Source organism: Phodopus roborovskii, unplaced genomic scaffold (assembly GCF_943737965.1).
Source record: "Phodopus roborovskii unplaced genomic scaffold, PHOROB, whole genome shotgun sequence".
NCBI classification, from domain to species: Eukaryota; Metazoa; Chordata; class Mammalia; order Rodentia; family Cricetidae; genus Phodopus; species Phodopus roborovskii.
The window spans coordinates 60326813-60350185 of NW_026126418.1; the positions used below are offsets into that span (position 1 = coordinate 60326813).

Consider the following 23373-nt stretch of genomic DNA (forward strand, 5'->3'; position numbering starts at 1 on the left):
AATAAATTAAATTAAAAAAAAATGCTTTGACTACAAAACTTAAGTTCAATTACATGTTACTGGGGAAAAGGATTTTTATTTTTGTTTCCACAGAAAATGAAAAGATGTGGATTCCTTCCAGACTAATGTGGTTTAATCAAGCCTGACTGCCTGAAACAGTATGAGGTGATCCGACATTCAAAACAGCTGGACAAAGCAGCCTTACAGACTACAGACAGGATTTCTCAATCTTCTTCGAATCCCCCATGACAGTGCCCCTTACCAGCCGGAAGTAGTTTGGAAAGTACAAAGCCCAAATTCCCAAATATTGTCTATAAATGTTTGTTTTCATTTAAATGGACTTTGTTATATAAAATAAATTTTAAAAAATCCATGAATAATATCAACCATAAAGGACAGTATAAATAACTGCTACAAATTATTTAATTTTGTTAAGGCTACAAAAAGAACCAATTAAACAAATTATAAGTAAATATGAAATGAAGTAACATTTTTCTCTTGCAAGATTATTTGGTCAGATATAGTACCAATGAGGGTACACACAGCTAGCTATTATGTAAGGTTATTGAAAATACCAAATATCACAACAGTTTGATAATGAAAATTGTAGAAACTACATAATTTCCTCTTCTTTCTTTAAATTTTTGAGCCTCTTGAATTCCTTTAAAATTTTCTGGTACTTTTTCCTCTGACCATAATGCAATTGTCTAACTTTCTGATGAGAAAGATGCAGGGTTTTAAAGGAGTTTGAGTGTGTCTAATGATCATTGATTCTGTATATGAGTCATTGGCCATAATCCAAAACAATCATGCCAATACTAACTGTTTTGTTCCCAAATTTTTACCTGGTTCCAAATTACAAGGGTCTTAGAATTTTTGCTACCAACCCATATTTACATACATGGCATCTCTCCAGAGTGTGCTATCACAGAATATTTCTAATTTAATCTAAGAAGTCAGACAATGATAATTTCATGACAATATACATTTGCTAAGTGCAAGCCCAACCAAGATAAAAGGCAGATATTGGATGTTATGGAGGTGGTACACAGAAGAGACCTTGAAATAAAATATAGTTGTAGCCAATAACTGGCATTCTACAGAGTAGATTCTGTCACACATTTCTGTAGCCTTCAGTACATTAACTCACAGGATCTTCACACCATGCCCAATAGGCAGCATTATTACTCCAGATATTTTACATATAATGACATCCTTATAATACTTGCTCAAGATTACATGCCTAATTAGTGGGAAAGGATATGTGGAGGCCAGAAATGCTGACCTTGATAAAATGTAGACCATTTTTTTTGTCTTTCCTGCTTTGGAAAATACAGCCTTTGTTTCTCCTGTTACCTCACCAGACTGAGTTCACACAAGTTCTGAAAACTTCCATGACATACTTTTAATCCTTCAAAACAACTAGTTTTTTGCCTCCTAAAGGTACTTTGTTATATCATAGTATGATATTTTCTAATATAACATATGTAGAAATACAATATTATATTTAGATCTATAGCACTACATATGCACTTATTTAATTATGCGATTATATATTACATATTGTACCTAAGTGTTATATTTATTATTGATAGATCATGTTCTGTTCATTGGATAGGTGTATATACATGATTAGGGAGCCTAGAAGCCAAAGGAAGCTGTCTAAGCACTTTATTTTTACTTATATTTTTCTCATAAACTATCATAAATGAGTACATTTTCTGCAGAACTTCACCCCTCTTTCCTCCCCTCCAACTCCTCATGTGCATCCCACTCACTCTCAGTTTCATGATTTCTTCTTTAATGATCCTAGAATGAATCTTAGTTTAAAACACTCATGCTTATACAGGAGCAGTATTGCACAACTTTATTATAGTACTATTCTTGAGAAGTAAACATATATTCTTGCCCTTTACTAAACAGTATCACGTAAAACTGACTGCTTCCATTAAGAATGTAAGACTTAAATAAAAAGAATATACGATTTGAGAACAAAGTATGATAGCTTACTTTAAAAGATTGATTTCTGATCAAACCTTTTCCCAGACTCTAATTTCTTTGTGAAAAACTTCATGAATGTTACACATTTCCACTCAGATCCTCACTGTGTGAGGCCTTTGAAAAATCACCCAGTATAAGCCAAAATGCTGTGAATATATTTTTTATACAATCCCCAAGACGTCATTAGCTTGTTATTATGCTACCCTAAGATGACACAATAACTTTGTACCTATTGTAAAATGTTTCTAATGAAGTAGGTCACTACTAAATTGCATGGATCTGGAGTCAGATTTCCTGAGGTGGATTCCTAAATTCATATCTCCAGAAGAAATCATTTCAGCATATTTTTGTCGTAACTGTGAAGTAGAGATAATAATATAACTTATTTAGAGAACACATCTGTGCAGATTTTTTTAATTCCATGAGTCTTGTTTTAACCCCTGCCTTAGACTGTTTATGATATCATAGGAAACTGAAGGCTAGATTATTTATAAAACAAAAGTGGATTTGTCATGGCTCTGAGGTGGAGAAGACTAAGGTGAAGGAGACAGGGCTGTGTCTTACTACAGCTGTTTACTGCCTACAGAAGATGCCCTGAAGGTACTTGCTTCAGAGGCTGGAGTGATATAATCTCACATAGTAAAATGAAAGAGTATAAATCTACTTTCTCATGACCTTTAACAGAACCTAATCGCAGTCACCTCCAAAGGCACTATGTGGATTATTAAAAGACACTCTTAACAGGAGGCAGCAGATAAGGCACGGGAATTTAGGACATAGAGTCCCATTGTGGAATTTAAATATTTAGAAAACATAAAATAAATTTAATTCATTTTGCCTCTGAGTTGGAAAGATAAAGCAGAAGGGCAGCTATTAGCAAATAAGAAAGAGCACCCTCCACAGACACAGACACAGGTTTCTCTTTTGTGGAGGTTACCTCATTTATAGTTCCATCTTGTTCTAGAAGCGTGTGTGCAGCATTCATACACAAAAAAGACAACCTTTTGTGTTTAGAAAATATGTGCTTATCTGTATTTATATGTACATATGTGCATATATGTATGTTTGTGTGTATATCACTCATGTTTTCTCTGCCAAAAAAAGAATGTTCAGCAGAAATTGGTTTTATTGCTTTAAACTGGACTATATATAAATAAACACAATGTCATCTGCAGGCATATTGGTCTAATGCTCTCTACCCTCCTGAGATGTAGGAAAGGAGAGGTTGTTCTTGAAAACTCAGATTCAATTGTGGAAATTTGTTATAGTGTGAGCTGACTAGTACTTTGTGAGAAGGTGCATAGTTAATTTGTTTAAGCCCTATTAAGTCAGAATAAGAGTGCAGAGTAGCATACTTTGAGCATTTTTATAAATACCTGTTGCATAACACTTCCTGAAAAGATGCATAGTAGTGACTCTTTACCTTAAAGAGGACAGTGAAGATAACAGACTCTTCTTTTTTTTTAAAGTAAAATAGCTATTTATTCAGCCTCTTCTTCATGCCATAATGTTCTGTGTATATTCCACTATAATTAGTACACCTTCTGAAATAGGCAAAATTGTGCATCATAATATTTCATATTTCCTGATTATATAAAAGTGTAAAATGAAAATGGCTCATCAATTTCTTTTAACATTCCTAATAACTCTGAGATATGAGGCACAAAATCTCAGTAACACATGACACAGCAGGAGTAGTATGCAGTTCTCACCTAACTTAACATCATAATCTGTTATTAACATACAAAGAGAACAAACTTTTAAAACATTTTGTTTACTAAGATTCTGCCATAGCTTTATGTAACAAGATACAGTATACCATGCCTGCCACTCAACTTATTTGTGGTAAGTCTCAGGTTCAATATAAACCTGCTAAAAACAAGAACCAAAAGTTCTCCTTTTTACATGCTAAATGTCCTGTAAGTGTGCCATTTATACAGCAATGACCTGAAGAGAGCAAGAGTAAGGAGTTAAAGATAAACATTGCAGCCTAAATAAAATCTACACAAAACATAAAGTAGTTATGACTGGCTACATAAAACCTCTCTGACTGGTTAAAACCGGTATAAAACATGCTCTTTACAATTGTTAGCTATCAGTTCAGAAAGTACCAGTGTCTACTAAACAATTCTTCTCCAATGCCAAAGTATAGGCAAAATTAATTCAAACAACCTAGCCCTAAAAAACATTCACTTGTTATTACTGAAGTAGAGGTAAATTCCAGAGCTTTCGGGGTGTTCTTATTCTGCAAAGGGCTGGGTATCTTTGGTTCATACGAAGCAGCATATAACAGTCTACAGATGCCCTCAGTCAAGGGCAGGACTGATGGTACCCAGCTCTGACCTCCCAGGAAACAGGGCAACTGTGTCCACAGAAGTAGTGTGAGATCAAAGGCATGCTGTTCTGGTAGCTAAAGAGATAGCAAACCACTATCTTCAAAAGCTCCTTCCCCAAGTAAATAAAAATATACACGAGGAAAATTTAATATACACTTATCTACGGAGTAACGATTTTGAAATTTTAAGGTAATTCCTACTTTGAAAATTTTTACTAGAGTCAGCTCATTATTTCTGGTTACATATTAAAGATGGATCCAGACTCAGTTTCTGATGATTTATTCTACGGACTTCTAGTAAAAAAGACTAGCTTTATTCCAAATGTCTTAACCACTAGTATGACTGCAAAGTACTATCTCCCAGAGTCACCAAGAACTGGAAGTGGAAAAGATGTTCAAGCACCAGGCAACAATCATGGCCCTTCACACAGCAGTATCCACGTGGCTGCTGACTAGTCCAGGACAAGTCTAAACACAAGAGACTTTATGCACCATGCTCCATATCGTATGCCATAATCTTCACAGCTGAGAGCCCCTTCAACATTGCCCTCTGTAAGCAACCCTGATCTTTCACATGGTACGCTGAGTCTGAACTTGAACCAGCAGCCTTTTTTTCTTCTTCTTACTGTGCTTCTTATGCTTCCTTTTTTTTTTTTTTTTTTTTTTTTTTTGACTTTGTCTGTTCTCTCGTGCTCTTCGCCACTTTTCTTCCCCTTTGCCTGCACCTCTTCATAATCTAATTCTGATGACGACTCAGAGGACAGCACTCTATCGTCATACAGCTTTCTTCTTTTTTTTGCTGAGTCCTTTAGTATCCTTTCCTTTCTCAGTCACATCCTTTGACTTCTTTTTCTTTTTTGAAATGTCCTTGCTACCCAAGTAGGAGTCTGACACTGAGCTCTCAGGAAACTTACGACAATGACTCTTCTTTTTCTTCTTTTTTGTTTGTCTTTTATCCTCATCCTCAGAATCTGAAGAACTGCTGGAAGAATGAGAGTTTGATGAAGAAGATGAATACATACCAGATTTCTTCTTTCTTTTTCTTTATCTTTTTTTTTGATCTCTCATTTCCACTTAATAACTTCTCTCTGTGTTTTTCTAGTTCTTTTTTTTTCCAATTCTCATTCATTTTTTCTTCAAATTCAGCCACAGCTTTGGAACCCTTCTTTTTCTTTCCTAGCTGCTCCTTACTTGCTCCCAGGTAGGCAGGCCTTGGTCGGTTCAGATAGTCCTATATTTTTGTCCATGAAGAGTGAATTGATCCCCTTGATCAAACCATCGCTATTGTATTTATATAGGCCACCTGATTGTCTTGCTTCTCCATGGTGGCCTGCTGAAGGCTCCAGAAGCTGTGGACTCCCGATGAGAAGCCGCCGCAAGTCCTCATACAGCCTCCCAACAGACTCTTCAATCCAAGTTCTGAATGGTGAGTCAAAGATGTGATTGGAAGGTCCTTACAGAATTTGGGGGACTTACACTCTAATACTACATTGCTTCAAAGTACCACCCTATCAGAGATGACTCAGATCACTGTTGAAGTCTGAGCACACATGCTAGGGAAGTTTGACATGCTGATGGAAGGGTGGATGAACTGCGTAGTTGGAATATCAGGCAATGGTCTAATAGCCCTGGATTTAAGACAGTCTTCTACAGTTAAATCAAATGCTCTGATTTTGAGAAGGCAACAACTTAATGACAGAATAACCTAGCTTTGATGAAGAAATAAATGAAGTATATCAAATGCCAGTATGTACTAATAAAAATAATAAATGACTCAGTATAAAGAGATAGAGTGGTAGTTACAGTGAACTGCAAAACAATATAAGTAAAAATGACAGCCCTACATCTTACATAAAATCTCCATGCAAAAACGTTTACTTTTGTTAACCTTGGGTCTTTTGATGTAGCTCAGGCTGAGCTTGAGCTTGTTTACCTCCTTCCCTCAGTGATTTGAGATTATATGTATGTTCCTTGGAATTCTCACAGAAGCAAAAGATAATTTTTTTAGGCAAATAATGATGTAGCAGACAGATGAAAGTAATTATAGAGACTACAGATTCACATGTTAATTGCATATATCATTTTATAAAGGACATAATTTCTTAGTATCCTCACCATTGGAATTGAATAAAATTTTGTACAATATGACACTTTAAACAAATATCTAAAATACCTTTTTATCAAAACTCTCAACAAATTTTAGCAATGGGGACTTACAGAGATTTCTTAGAGTTTAAGAAAACTTGCTGCTCCAGATCTGTTCCTACATGAATGGCAGGTCAGAACATTCTCTAATTCTAGTTCTGGGGATCTGATACCCTCCTCTGGCCTGGGACACCAGGTATGTTTGTGATCCATAAGCATACATGTAGCACACACACATACACATACAAATAAAAATGAATAAATCAGATTTAAAAAGGAATTTGAAAATTAATATGCAAAGCATATTAAAATCTTGCTGCATATATAGTTTTCAAATGCACACTTTGAGAAGAAGACCATACAGCTGTTTTTATTGAAGCACTAAGTAACTTAGTCACAATGTGAAAATGTCAAGAAGATTTAGATCTGCAAAACATCTTTCTGCCCGGTATTTACATTGCATGTTGCCTCATTTAAATTTTGGCAAGTAGATCCATATTGATGGAATAAATATATTTCTAGAAACCATAAGGTATTTTATTTTCAATTTGGAGGCAATAATTTTCTCAATAAAACTAAGTTGCATATATTTTCTGATTTTCACAAAGTACTAGGAGAACGGAAATCCAATCCATGGCCAAAGGATTAAAGGTTAACTTTCTTTATCATCTCTGTATATCTCAGAAATGTTATCTTATACCTTAATATGGATGAGATATTCTAAAGAAATTAATGGGTTTCTGGTCTTTTGGAGGGGGTGCTATGCTGTGTAAGCAATTGAAGGACTCATTTGTAGTAGGTAAACAGAATTCCCACTAAGCTATACATCAGGCCCACCCTTTTGTTACTTAGAGAAATGTAGCCTATTGGCTTCAATCTTACATTTCTTATCATTCATTACTTTATTTGAAATCATAGAACGTGAAGGCAAATCATGCTGTAGAACAAGATTACTGACTAGGAAACATTTTATATTATACTTTACATTTAATGTAGCTAAAAGCTAGGTCTACTGTGTCATTGTTCCTATGTATTTCAGTCTCCTTCATCTCTTGTTCTCTCTTGTTCTTTTCTACTCTCTTTTACTCTTGCCCTAGCATTGAATTCACAACCTTGAGTAGGCTACATACAATTTGCCTTGTTATACTGCTCAGCTAGGTTTCTCATCTTTATATAAACATTTTCCTTCTTGATTCAACTTCTGCAATTATATATACTTCAGTTTGTCACATATGGCTTGATTACCTTTAATCCAAAACTAGAAATCCCAAGTATTTGAAATCCTGAACATGTTTAAGTACTGATACACTGTCACAAATATAAAATTTTACTCTATTAAAATTTTTAGCCACAGACTTATAGAAAAATGTAACACAAAATTACTTTCAGTCAATTTGCAAAAAGTACATATGATTCACAAATAAATTGATATCTCAGTTTAAATATGCTAATGCTAAAGTGTTGGAAGTCAAAATATTTGTAGTCCAACATATTTTAGTGAGAGATATCCAACCTGTTTTCTACTACATTCTGAGAATGTGAACTTGTAAGGTATAACCTCTATCCTTAGATGAAATATTACTTAGTTGTACTGACAATTATTTCTTAATTATAATTACATACCATAAAAGATCTTTCCATAGATGTATGATTCAAATATAAAATCTTTAAGAAGGAAAATGTCTGTAATCAGGTAAACTTTCAAGTGGAATATTCAATTCACATGGATATGAATTATGACTAGAATAGGAATGTTAAAAAGCAAACAAAAACACTGCAGTCAAAGGAAAACAAAAGCAAATACATGAAGTTAGTAACAATATTAAGGGGTATGGGGAGATCTAAATGCAAACAACAGTATAGGAAGATGGTGTCAAAAATGATAGTTGGGGAAAATAGAGCTGGAACCATGGAGGTATTGTACATTTTCCAACTAGTTCCAATGTAGAGACAACTGGATCATGGCAAACCATTTGATGTTTTCTACTAACAAATACATCAGAAAATACAGATGAATTAAATTCATATCATGTGAGGAAAAATTGTAGAGAACCTGAGAAACATGGAGCATGTATTACAGATCAGAATTAGTAGTACATCTGGAATGTCAGCACAAACACAGTACAATATATGTGGGTTTCAGACACTTTCAAAATTTCAACAGGATTAAAGAAATAAAAGTGTTATGTTCATAACATCAATATCAACAATTAACATCTGTGATATAAATTTCTAGAGTACTTTTCTTATGAATCCTCAAATTTTAAATTAATATCATGGTATCTTTCTCAAATAGTCTATAAAGATTATTCCATTATGTCAAATATTAGCCAGACAAAATTTATGTAATATAGTATCAGTTGTTAACATTATTTGTCATTTAACAAATATTGTGATAAATATCTGTGCTCATGTGTTTATGTACAGTTTGACTTCTGTAAACACATTACTAGAGGTCAGCTGCTTGGTTCAAAGACAACAGATGGCATAAAAGCCTTTAACAAGGGTGTTCAGCATTGTTTTTTTCAGAAAGCTATTTACCTTCTTCCAGGAGCCTTTCCCTGTAGACTTTAAAACACAGAATGTTTTGTTTTGTTTTCTGACAAATATTCCTCACTGTTTAATTTGCATCCCTTTGATTACTTGCTTGAGTGTCTTTTCATGCATCCTTTACATTGTCTATTCAGTAAGTTTTTCTTTTGGAATGATTGTAGTTTTATGTTTGATTTTAAAATACTCCAGGGCTTTTCTGTGCAGGCAAAATACAAATAACCACTGAAATTAGTTGTCCACAATAGAACGCAATAATGGATACTTTGAAATTCTAACTGTATGAAGAAAAGGAACAAAAGGAGTGGTCAGGTCAAAAGAGAAATCTGTGCAAATGTTTGACGGACAAGTCAGAGCTGTGCAGACTTCTAACAGGCACATCATAATGAGGTTAAAATATGGAAATCTGGTGATTTCCAAGGCTCTAACTAAAAAAAATCCAAACCGAGGAACTTTGTAGGAAGCCAGAGAAATACCTTTAAATTCAGAAGTTATGTGAGAATAAATAATGCAGTGCAAGGCAACAATAATCATGTAAACTAGAAGAGAACAGCCTACTCATTTCAACACAGATAAAATAAAGCTATATCCATAAGAGCATGATTTCTGCAAAATGTAGCCACCAGTTTCCACAGAAGCGGGGGTGTCCTCCTAAAAAATCTGTGTGCTTTCTTAAAATGTAATTAAGGCAACACAATAAAACATAACATAGAGACTTGAACAAAGAATCCTCATAATGAAATAAATATATACATAAACAAGCATATATATTTATGGAACCCATTTTATTTTGTTTTAGATCATGATAAGTTAATTAGACTTTAAACAATCACAGAAATGGAATTATAAAGAATGCACTGCTATTTTAGTTTGACAGTATGTGTCTGGTTATTTTATATTCTCAATAACAAATTTTTTGAAACTATATGCATGTTGCCATATACACCATTAATATGGAAATTTAGCATTCTTTACATTTCCATAACATACTCTATAGTATTGGTATATAACAAGCTACTAATTAATCTATGGATATGGTATTTTTAATTTGATGCTATAATGAATGAAGTCACTAGGTACATCCATATATATACATCATTTTGTTGATGAATGGTTTTATTTGTACTGTAATATTTACCCTATGAATTGAGTGGCTGGATTATATCCTGGGCATAGGTTTACTGTTTTTTTAAACGGTCAACTTTATATGATGTTGCTTCACAAGAACTGTGTGAAAAATTGAGAGTTGTTATCACTTACTGACACTAGATGTGCCTGACATATTTTAGCTTAATCAGTCCAGTGGTTTTAGGCTATAGCTCCCTGACAATTTTGTTTAAAATTATTTCATTTCTCTTGTGATTATTTCTATATTTTCTTTGTCAATTTTTTTTCTGATGATTCCTGACACTTCTATTTTTTGAATTAATTATGTTTTTTCATTATTCTTTATGCCATACAAATGCAAGCTTTTTTGCCCAATATGTACATTGCAAATATCTTCTCCTAGTTTGTGACCTCTCTTTTCATTTATATAATGGAATTTGTAAAGCAGAAGTAAAGACACTTTCATAGTACCCTTTTATCATTCATTTAACTTTACTTTCCACAAGATTGAAAACAATTTTATTTATGTGACACCTTATAGTTTACATGCAGACATATAACCAGGTTAGGATTAACTTTAGGGCAATGTGAGATAAAAGTTCACATGTTTGTTATTTTCTTGCTGGCATGCATGCACATTTATTTTGAAGTAAAACAAGGCCTATTGTTGTCAAGGTCATTCTGAAATTTGATATGTAGCTATGTATCAAAGGATGACCTTGAACTATTCCATCTTCCTTTGCAGCTTCGGTGCCCTACAAGTAAGTTTTAGGCCTACCTGTTTTATTTATTTGTTTATTTATTTATTTATTTATTTGTGTTTTGAGACTGGGTTTCTCTGTGTATCTTTGGAGACTGTCCTTGAACTACCTCTTTAGACCAGACTAACTTCAAACTCACAGAGATATTCCTGTCTCTGCTGGAATTAATGGCAGATGCCACACCAAGTCTAGCCAGCTCTCATGTATAGTTACTAATTCACTGATAGTGTACCTCTTCAGCAGTTAGGAAAAAACATACAAGAGTTGAGTGAATAAGGAGGAATGTACTTGGGAAGTGTTGGGGAAGAGTGGATGTATTCTAAAATAATTTTAAATAAAAAGAAGTCTACTTCATATGGCATGCATTTGATGGTCATGTTAAAAAGCTATGCAAATAACAAAACTGAACTACACAAAAGATTCAAAGTGGCTAAGAAAATCTTCATTTATAGTACTTCATTAATGTGTTTGTGTAAAGAAATTCAGAAAAACAAAATAATGTATGATAAAGAAACAGAAACCTTTCCAGCTGTGAAGGACAAAGACTCTGAGTCATCTATATGTTCAGTTTGAATATCAACTGCAGACAATTGCTACTAGGTGTTCAAGATCCAGGCACACAACTAGGGACAATTTGAAGAGGGGAAAAGTTCTCCTGAGATGTACTAAATATACAGGTGAATTAGTGGAGCAGTTAAGAGGCCAAGAACAGAGGCTTGGAGCTGGAAGCTTGGCCATCATTATGTCTTCCTGGTTCATATACAGTGGGTTTGCTGAAAATGAGGATTTTTCAGAGTAATAACTTTTAAGGACAAAAGGTCAAAGCTGATGAGAAAATGCAAATGTTTCTAAAGGACATACTGAGTTGCCATTTTGTTATGTTTGAGCCGATAAATAATTACCATCTCTTTGAGAAAATACAGTTAAGGACTAATTAGTGATAATAAGGCTACAGTACCCTATCTGTATTTGGGATTACAACTCCTGATTTGAATGGGAAGGCTGAGAACAAAAGGGAAATTGATAGTGAAGCTAAGTCCTGTGCCTTATTTCACTTCTGGTATAAAATGGACTGAATGCACATTTGCAGGGAAATGCATTCCACATATGAAAACACAATAATGGAAAGGCAGGAAAATGGGACAGGCCAGTGGTACAAAAAACACAGGACTTTCATGTAAATATTTCTTTGAGCAAAATAAATGCTGACCTGTTTAACATAGATAAATATGTATTTATTTTAACTTAATGATTTCATCAAATATCTACTAATAATAAGATTACATTTTTTGTATGTATACTTTCAGAATGTTTGAGTTTATCAAAGAAAACGCATGATCTGAAATTTTACAGACAAAAGAAATATGATTTGTCAAATTAAAAGACAGAGGAGCAAGAATACTTTTCATGCATACTGACAAGTAAGGGATAATAACTAAATTTGAAAAAATAGAAAGAAAGGATGGCAAAGCATGCTGAACTTTTGGAACTGGAGTATTTCTGGTGTTTCAGTCTAGAAAAGTAAACCATGTGCATTGGTTGTGGGTAATGAATATCAGCCCTGCACAGGCTGGCTGACTGACTCTTCAGTGTGGAGCAACAAGATGTACTCAGCACAATATAGCTAGTGTGTCTAATACTGGAGGCTCTGGAAGTTAGTCAGGATCAATTCCAAATGTGTTATAGCTGAGTGGTTGGAATATGACAAAGACAGGTGGAAAATGTACCATGCTTCCTGTTCATGTCAAGCCATTTTTTAAGAAGAGTGCTATGAAGTAGAGAAAGTTTAAGATGCAAAGAAGTCAAGGTACAGATAGGGTCTTGTGCAATTTGAAAGTAGAATATCAAAAGAAAGTAGAGAGAATGTAGATTGAATTGGAACTGGGCAAAATGGTTTGAGGAAGTAGCACTTTAATGTATTGCAATGGTAGAAAATGTAAAACAACATGAGAAGAGAAAGCTCATGACTCTATGCTTTCACAAAGACTGGATTAGGTAAGAAGTTTCAGCTTGAAGCAATGCAGGACATGGTTAGGGAGGAGTAGGAGAAATTGGAATGCTCAATGTGATAACTCGTTATTTTTGACACAATTATTGGAGAACAATGACAGTATAGCTACAATGAAAAAAAAAACAATTCAAAGAACGAAGAAAGATATGTTATTTCTTATTTGAGAATAAGTATTCTTAGAAATCCTATGTGCTGAAAAAGAGGGAAAGACAATCCATATACACATAAATAAAACAGAGCAAAAGAATTTAAAAGGTAAAAGGAAATAAACTTTTGTACACAGCTATTTAATTTTTAGTAACTGATGTTCAATTTTGGTAGAAAGTTTGCCTTGTTGGTCTGACTCTTGGGAGGCGGATGGTAAATATGTATAATATGTAAATAATTTTTAATATACTTGAAGGATTTAAGCAGTTGGATAATAAATATGAATGTTCTCTACAGTGAATATCATTAACAGACACAGGAAATGTTGAAAGGAATACCCAAAGAGCATTTTTAATTCTTGTCTCATATCTACTTATATGTATTTAATTTCCCACATAGGGTTGCTTATGAAACATAAGCCCTTCCTTATTGAATTTGTTTTCTTTCAACTTATCTTCTTTTACAGCTTTAGCTCTCAGGATCCTGTTCAATAGGTTCATGTGTCTGCCTTTCTCTGTTTATGCTTATTGCTTGTGTCATCTGTTTTAGGCCCAAAGACTCTAAAAGGCAGGAAGCCTATCCACTTACCTTGGCTGCTCCGGAAAAGAAGATGTGATATGATAATGGCCATCAGAGATTAATTCACTAGACCACAGCTAAAATGGTTCCGTCTTAGAAAATAAATTCAATTCTGATGTTGTTTTATTTTCTAGTAAAATTTATCATGAAATTGGGCATCCTCTAAAATATAATTTCCCTTTGGACACCAGAGAAATCTTGCTTACACATACATACTTCTCTTTAAGAATGTCATATATCATTAAAGAATGTAAAGAATCATCGATGACTCACAATTACACCCAAAATGAGAATCCAAATTCTAAAGATCAAAAGTCTTATCAAGTGTCATCATGTTTGCCACAGAACTCTGTTCCAGTTTCATTTTGATTCAAGTATGCCAAACTATGAATCTAAATTGATCTTTAGTCTGTCACACACGGTAGAATTGTGAATGCTCATTTTTAATATTATGACCTGTTTGCTCCCATTAGAAGAGTGCTGGTAGTCATCTAAGTAACAACCATATTTGTTCCCTGAAAGGATAAGAACTTGAAGATCCAGGAAAGACAAAAGACTGAGCTTCATGGAAAATAAAAGTACCCATTTTGTTCCCTCGGGGTAGAGGGGTAACAGAGTTGGACGTCTGTTAAACAGACACTGACTTAGTTATTTTATAGGAAATATGGAGTCCCCCCCCGATATTCTCCATATAAGTGGTATAGATTTGTTCCATAAGACTTATCATCTATTGGTTAATATATTGGGAATAGAGATTGACAAAAAATAAAACAAAACAAACAAAATCAGAAAATATTTAGTCTTCAAACTTGATAAGACCATGGGAGTTTCACAATGAGTACCCATGACCCAATAGTATAAAGCCAATATAAATAACTGCCTTTACCTCTGTATAATATATGACAATCTCTGGCTAGTCATTGGGTGTCAAACTTAGAAGCCTGTGCCCACAATCAATTTGTGGATACAAACTGGAGACAGACAGCCTGACACATGCCCTTAATCCCAGCACTTGGAAGGTGGAAACAGGTGGATCTCTACGAGTTTGACACCAGCCTGATCTACAAGAGCTAGTTCCAGGATAGGCTCCAAAGCCACAAAGAACCCTGTCTTATAAAAGAATACAAAAAGAAAAACTTAATGCACAGTTTTTATTTAAGAGATGTTAAAAAGAAGCCCTGTGGATTTAGGTGGGTTTATATTCTTCCAACATCTCCTGTAAAGGAACATCCCTGGGGAAATTGGATCCATGCATCCTGAAAGAAATTAGCATTTACTCTTCTTTGAGGGTCTCATTCTTCTCAGAGTTTGAGGAGGCAGCTGAGTGGCAATGCCAGAGGAATCCTGGAAGCAACTTTTTCCATCTCTACAAGACAGAGAAGAAAAAGAGAAACTAGAGCGAAGTCTTGGTAGAGGGTTGTCATTCCCTTGTGTGCATCCAGATAGACATCTCTAGGTTGTCATAAAGAACAATTAGTACATTTTAGTATGTCCATAAGAAAGGTAGGAGAAACTAGTAGGATTTCCTCTTTTACAAAGACTCATTTCCCTACCATCTCCCGATTCCAGTTTTAGTCTTTCTTAGGGTTATATTTCATCTTGTTCTTACCACAGGGACTCAGGCCTGTGCCTCTTATATTTCCAGATGTTTGATGCTGCCAATTTTCAAAACAGTTGATTTATTGTAAAAACTACTTTCTTTAAAAAATAAAAAAAAGTAATCTTCTCTCATATACTCCAATCTGACTGCAATGTGCCCTCTATCCAGGCCTGAGAGTCCCTCTGCCAACCTCCTCTCTGCACCCAGATCTACTCCTCCTTTGTTTCCCTTTAGAAAAGAGGATGTATCCCAGGGATATCAACCGAACACATCATAACCAGTTACATAAGACTGGACTCAAACCCTCATATCAAGGCTGGACAGCTAACGCAGGAAGAGGAAAAGGATTCCAAGAGGAGGCAAAAGAGTCAGAGACACTGTCCCCTACTCTCACTGTTAGGCATCCCACAGGAACTCCAAGTTCCACAAACATAACTATGTACAAAAGACCTAGCTCAGATGCAAACAGGCTCTGTTAGTCTCTATTAATTTCTATGAGGCCAGTATATTTGATTTTGTGGGCTGCATTCTTGTGCCACTCTCAATGCTCTGGTTCCTACAATCCCTCTCCTCCATCTTGTGTGGCATTCTCTAAGCTCCAACTAATGTCTGGCTATAAGTCTATGCATCTGATCCTATCAATTCCTGAATGAAGCCTCTTTGAAGATGACAATTTATGAGTACAGCAGAATATCATTGGAGTCATTTCATTGACTCTTTTGTTTTGTTTATTTGTTTTTGGCCAGTCATGTTTATTTCCATCCTAGATTACTGGGATATTGAACACTCAGGGAGTGTCAGTCATGGGCTCAAAGTGAAACAAGTCATTGGTTGACCACTTCCAGAATTCTACACCACCATTGCCCCAGCATATTTGATAGGCAGGAAATATTATAGTTTTAATGTTTATGGCTGGGCTCATATCCCAGTTTCTCCACTGGAAGCCTTTGACTGGATACAGAATATGAGTTCAGGTTCCATATCCTCCCTCACTTGACAAGGGTCACCTGCATAAATTCAGATAGTTCCCATAATTTCCTTCATCTCTCTTGCACCCTACCCTCGCCTAACTGGACCCCTCTTTTTTGCATATCTACCCAACCCAGCACACTCATGAAATGTATTTCCTATTGCCAGGGAAATGCATGTGTGTAGTGAGGTAGTCCTTCTGTAGCACTGACCACGCCCATTGGGGGGTGGAGCGATGGGCGGAGGTGACCTGAGGAAGGAGGTCGGAGGGGGCGAGGAAGGCGCTCGCTCTTTCTGGCGTGACTCGGACAGGAGAGGATCGGGTTGAATTTCCTGGTGTTCATCTGTCTAGGTTGTAAGTTATTTCTCCCTGAATAAACATCTATTCGGCCTATTTGTTTATCCTGATCCTTATTTACCGCAATACATGTGTCCCTCCTTGAGCCCTCCAGAGAAGTCTCTATGGGTCTGTGGACTGTAGCAAGATTATCTTTTACTGTAGAGAAAATACACTTATATGTTTGTACATTTCATGTTTTTTTTTTTTTTTTCTGGATCTGGAAGGAAGCCACAGCTTTTCATTTTCTGTGGAAACAAAAATAGAAACCCTTTTCCCCAGTAACTTGTCCTTAATCTTAAATTTTGGAGTCAAAACATTTTTAAAATATAGAAATTGATTAATCCAGCAGTATTTCTTTTATCTATTTTTTTTTTTCTCTCAGCAGTCAAACAATTTAAAGACAAAAGAATAGCGTATAGTATCCACAGTTTTTCTTCCCATCTCTATGTGGCTTTTTTATTACTCTGTTTCTTTTATTTCTACTTTTTCATATTTTGAGACAGGGTTTCTCTGTGTAAATTTTATCCGTCCTGAAATTAACTCTGTATACCAGGTTTATTTTGAAATCACAGAGATCTGTAGTGAGATAATCCTTCTATGGCACTGACCACGCCCATTGGGGGTGGAGCCATGGGCAGAAGTGACCTGGGGAAGGAGGTCTGAGAGGAGGAGTCAGACAGCATGGAGAGACCTGGGAGACCAGACACCTGCCTCACTCCCTGGTAAGGAGACCACGTGGAAATACATAGAAATGGGTTAATACTTAAGACAGAGCTAGCCAATAAGAAACAAGTAACCAGGCGAACAGAATTATATCTAAATGCAGAATCTCAGTGCATTATTTGGGGCTGGTGCTGTGGCGGGACAAAACTAGGCAGCAGGTGGAAAAACCTGTACTCCTTACAAATGGTGCCCATGTGGCTAATAAGAACTTCCAGTTAAAATTTAACAAAAGCTTAAAAAAGGGTTTTAGAAACAAAAGAACAGAGACAAGCAAGGTTTCTTGGTAGCACCATTTTTCTCAGTTGGATTCTGTTTTGCGAGAGACACACAAAAGATTTCTGTAGCTCCTTTAAGGGAGGTTCCTGACTCAGCATAAACCGCAAAAAACCTCACAGTTTTTAAATAACTCTACTAACAATTTCTTGGTGTATATGAGAGCCGGTGGTGGCAGTGAACACATCTCCAGGCCTGCAGCATGCAGCTGGGTGGCAGCTTAGAACAAGGTGGTGAACACAGCTCTCACTGCTGGCAGTAAACCGTGGCTAACACCGCTATGATTTTCATTTTAGCAATGTTGTTGTTTACCTGATAAAAGACTCGTGGCCAGAAAAAGATAAAGATTTACAATAAAGACAGATTCATATGAAGAAAAACCTCTAAAGGTTTACAGTGTGTTTTAAAAACATACGTAGGCTTGGGGAAAAAAATGGTTTTAAAAAGACAGAGAACAGCTGGGTATAGCAGCACACGCCTTTAATCCCAGCACTTGGGAGACAGAGGCAAGCAGATTTCTGTGATTTGCAAAGTAAACCTGGTATGCAGAGTGAATTCCAGGACAGATAAGAGTTACACAGAGAAACACTGTCTCAAAAAATGAAAAAATAGAAGAGTAATAATAAAGTCACTTAAAGATGGAAAGCTCAGAGAGAATCTGGATACTCTATGTTATTACATTGTCTTTGTATTGTTTGGCTACTGAGGAAACAACAACTGTTAAAACAAATGCTGCTGGATTAATTCAATTTATATATTTTTAAAAATGCTTTGATTCAAAAATTTAAGTCTAAGGACAAGTTACTGGGGAAAAGGATTTCTATTTTTGTTTCCACAGAAAAGGAAAAACTGTGGATTCCTTCCAGACTAATGTGGTTTGATCAAGCCAGGCCCCCTGAAACAGAGTCGCTGGTGATCCTACATTCGAAACAGCTGAACAAAGCAGCCTTGCAGACTACAACCAGGATTTCTGCGTCTTCTTAGGATTCCCCCATGACAGCGCCCTTTACCAGCAGGAAGTAGTTTGGAAAGAACAACGCACAAATTCCCAAATATTGTTTATAAATGTTTGTTTTCATTTAAATGGGGTTGGTTATAAATGGTTAATGATCACAACCAATATTCTTTTTAAAGGTAAAAAGGGGATTATGATATAGATATGAATATTTTGTTTTGGAATGGATTTTCATTTATTGATACAATTTAAGGTCAAATTTGTGATGTGTATATTTCTCTTTTTGTTTAGGTATTGTGTTTATATAGTCCATTCAGAAATGTATAATGTAGTACAGATTATAGATAATTACCTATGATAGTCAAAGCTTAGAGTTAAGTTAGCTAGGTTTTCAAGATACACAGAAATGTATTTGAGATAGATAGGCATTCTTCAAACCTTTCAAAGACCTACAGAATATGGCATTTGAAATGGTTTAGGGAGTTTCTTAACAGTGAGACACAATTGCTCTTGGCAATACCACCTGCACTAGAAAGGAAGATGGACATTGAAGAAACTCGTATGGAGTTGGCTTCCAATATGGCAAGACTAGCCATTTGGACAAGATACTGCTCTTGTCTGGACTGTTTGACTATGTGATGTATAAACTGGACATGCAGGACCCACAGAAAAGTGACTGCTGATGCAAGGTGGACATTGCTACAGAGTTCCTGCTTCATGGAAGAATCTGCCAGACAGTGTGCAGGACACAGAGAAAAGTGACTGACAAACTGCCAATACAAGAAGACAGTTTATAGTTTCCTGCTTTGCTGAAGAGTCTGCCAGACACACTATGGCCTATGGGCTAAAGATGGAAGATTACAGAACTTCCAGTGACTTGCCAGTCAGTGAGTTGTCTCTGTCATTTCTAGAGTTTATATACTATCCTTCTGTGGTCTTTGAAGGAGTTGAAGACAGATAGTTATGGTTATAGTTTTCCTTAGTTAGGTTTAAAGATAAGTTACATATAGGACTTTAAACTCACAAAGATGGGATAGATGATAGAATAGTTTCTTTTAATCTTGCTAAATGTTAATGGACTAAATATTGTTAACTGTGATCTTATTTGATAACTGTTGTGTTATATAGTTTGCTATGTTAAGCTTAAAACCCTTCTTTTTATTTAGACAGAAAAGAGGAGATGATGGGAGATGTCATTCTGTATATGTTTCTCATACTGGTTAATGAATAAAGCACTGTTGGCCAATCGGAAAAGAAGATAGGAAGGACTAGGAGATAAGGAGGAAAGAGGAAGTAGTAAGGAGGATCCAAAATGGAAAGTCTGGAGAAAGCAGTATGCCGGCCAGCTCCCCGGTAGGAGAAATACATAGATCAGCAGAAATGGGTTAATACTCAAGACAGAGCTAGCCAATAAGAAGTAACGGGCCAACAGAATTACATCAAATACAGAGTCTCAGTGTGTTAATTAGGGCTGGCATGGCGGCTGGACCAGACCAACGGTGGGAGGAAAAACCATACTCGTTACAGAGATCTGCTTACCTCTGTCTCCTGAGTGCTGGAATTAAAGGCATGTGCCACCACACTCAGTTACTCTGTATTTTTAAATAGTTTTATTCTTTTTCTCTCCCAAGCCTATGTATATGTTAAAATACACTGTAAAGTTTAGAGGTTTTTCTTAATCTGAATCTTTCTTTACTGTAAATCTTTATCTTTTTCTGGCCACGAGTCTTTTATCTGGTAAGCAACAACATAGCTAAAATGAAAGCCACAGCTGTATTAGCCACAGTCTATCCAAGATGTTGTTGGGTATTTTACCACCAGAACTGAAAGGTGTACTCACTGCTTTGGTCTAGACTGCCATCCAGCAGCATGATGCTGGCTTGGAGATGTGATCATTACTATTGCCAGCTCTCGTACACACCATTAAGTTATTAGCAGAGCTCTTTAAAATCCATGGGGGGTTTTGCTGCTTATGGTGAGTCAGGAAATCTCTCTTAAAGGAGCTGCATAAATCTCTGTTTGTCTCTAGCAAAGCAGAGTCCAAAAAAAAAAAAAAATGCTGCTTCCAAGAATCCTTGCTTGTCTTTGTCTTTTGTTTCTAAAACCCTTTCTTAAGCTTTTGTTAAGTTTTAAGTGGAAGTCCTTCAGTCCATGTTGGATGCCATTATGTTATGAGTATGTTTTTCCCTGCTGATTTGGTCCCACCATCGTGCCAGCTCCAAATAACACACACTGTATTAGATATAATTCTGTTGGCTTGTTTCTATTTCTTATTGGATAGATCTGTTTGAATATTAACCCATTTCTATTCATCTAAGTATTTCCACGTGATATTATCTTACTGGAGAGAGGGGCTGGTGTTCTACCCTGTAGGTCCTCCATCTTGGACAGGAAAACAGAGAACACCTATCTTCAGACAGCCAAAAGACACTGAACATGTAGAAGAGAAGGCAGCTCTCCAGAAAGAATCACTTAATGAAGAGTAATCTGATATATGGTAAAAATATTTAATTCTGGTAAACTATTTCTATATAGAAATGTATTTCTCTTTACTATCTAGTATTCCTTTAGTCCCAGTTGATATAAATCAATGCTGGCTTTGGAGTTGGATTTGGCTTTCCTTCTCTAAATTCAAGCATGTTGTTAGGATTAAATTCACAATTTCTGCCTTATATCAAGAAGCTAATTGGTATAAGGCAGAGAAAACAAAATCTGGGGACTCATTTGCTTATATGCAATTTTCTCTCTGAAATCCTTATTTTCTCATATACATTTTAATGCTTATTGTTGCCTTTCCCTAATGCATACCTTAAAACTTGAAAATTTTACTTTAATATTGATGTTTAAGTTTTCCACAAGGAATAATAACAATTCCTAACAGCAACCTTAGAACTCTCAGGAAAGAAAATGGGACCCAAATTTTACATTACCACTTGACTTAACCTGATGCATCTGTACTACAAACATCGCCCTAAAACCGGTTTGAGACTGTTTTGCTCAAGACAACTCCTAACTAGCTAGCTGTAATGGTGCACCTTCTTATTATGCCCTGGCCCGAGTTTCAAATAGAACTCCAGTCAAGCATTTTCTGCCACACAGTAACTAGCTACATATGTCACAGCCAGTTCTGTTGAGAAATTTGGTTGTGAAAAATTTTCTTCCTACAGGATCCCATGGAGGAATCATCGTCCCATTTCAGCAGGAAGTAATTTTAAGATAACATCACCCTCTTTCCCACTCTTGAAATTTGGGGATAATATTCATCTTCTTAGGGTTGGTTTTAGTTATTTAGGGTAGGTTATGCAAGGTGATGCTTACACTTGGGTATCTCTTTTACACAGGAATAGGGTATGGTTGGGAAAGTTATGGTTTAGAATGTATATAGGTAGATTATGCTCTCTTCTTGTGAATTATTTAGTAAGAGTGAGATATTAGTATTATACAGCTTATAGTGTTATATATTCTTATTTGTTGTAACCTATGTAAAATTAAGTTTATATTCCCTTTCCAGAAGAATTATATATTATGTTTTGTCATATTGTGTAAAATCTTTTCATTTATGATATTTTATGCACATTATCCTTACCATATTTATGTATGTATACTTTTACTTATGTTCAAGACATTTTACATATTGATACAATTTAGGATATTTTTTATCATGCTGCCCTTTATAGTTCTACCTGTGGTCTAGACATTTCTACTAGACATTTCTACTTTACCTCTGTTTTAGGGATTTACATGTATATATAAGTACATAGTTATATTGCTTAGGTATTTGTTTCCGCTTTACTCAAGGAAGTTTTCATCAGTTTTTTAAGCTAAATTCCTGATTATCCTTACCCATGTTTCCTATACCTATGAGATTAGTCAGACATAGATGCTTAATCTTCAATCACTTCATAGACATGCAGAACATGGCATTTAAATGTTTTAATATTAATACTTCATTGACATGAGACACTGTTGCTCCTGATAGCACTGTGCACATTCCCAAAAATATGTTGAACACTGTTGTCACCACTTCTGGAGTCCATCCTCACTTTGGCTAATGCCCTCATGGGCAAAGAACTGCTCCCACCTTGACCACTGATTTGTACATGCAATCCTGTATGCTTGCAGGAGACAAATATAGAAGACTGCTGAACCTTGCCAAGTCAGGGTAAGACAGCCATTCTACCTCCCTGCTGTTGTTGTGGTCTGTCAAGTTCTCTTGGCCTTAGCCAAAACTGGGTGTACCAATGTTGCTGTGAGACCTTGGGTGACTGTTCAGCTAGCCTGCTGTTTCTGTCCTTGTTGTACCTTTTGGAAGTTGCCCATCCACATTTCCTATCTAACCTAGTATTGTTATTTTCCTTCTTGGGTCTTGATGAGGTTGAAGATTAAACTATCACAACTATTATTCTCTCTTCCTAGTTAGATATATTAGGTACTAGACTTACGTTTTCCAGCTTAGGACAACTCTATTGTAAACTCCATTATTCCTTCACTCTAGGGCTAGATATGTAGGTTGTTTTGTACTCAATTTTCCTTTTCTTAGAGCACACTTGTTATTTGCTGTTTTGTATATAGTTTTGTACCAAGTCTAAATATTTTCTTTAGACTAAAAGGGGAATTATAGTGAGATATTCACTTTATTTGCTTCTGTGGCACTGACCACGCCCATTGGGGGTGGAGCCAGGGGCAGAAGTGACCTGTGGAACTAGGTCTGAGGAAGAGTCCAGAAACGCTCTCTTGCTGGCAGTACACAGAGAGGAGAGCATCCTGTGGAACCTGCTGGTGTTCATCTGTCTAGGTTGTAAGTTATTTCTCCCTGAATAAACATCTCTTTGGCCTATCTGTTTCTCTGTATCCTTATTAAACTGTGATATCTGGTG

General features: G+C 35.8%; 1 pseudogene; it reads right to left on the bottom strand.

Moving 5' to 3' along the window:
• Positions 1-4820: 4820 nt before the first annotated feature.
• LOC127221895 (protein FAM133B-like) lies at positions 4821-5660 on the bottom strand (annotated as a pseudogene).
• Positions 5661-23373: the final 17713 nt, after the last annotated feature.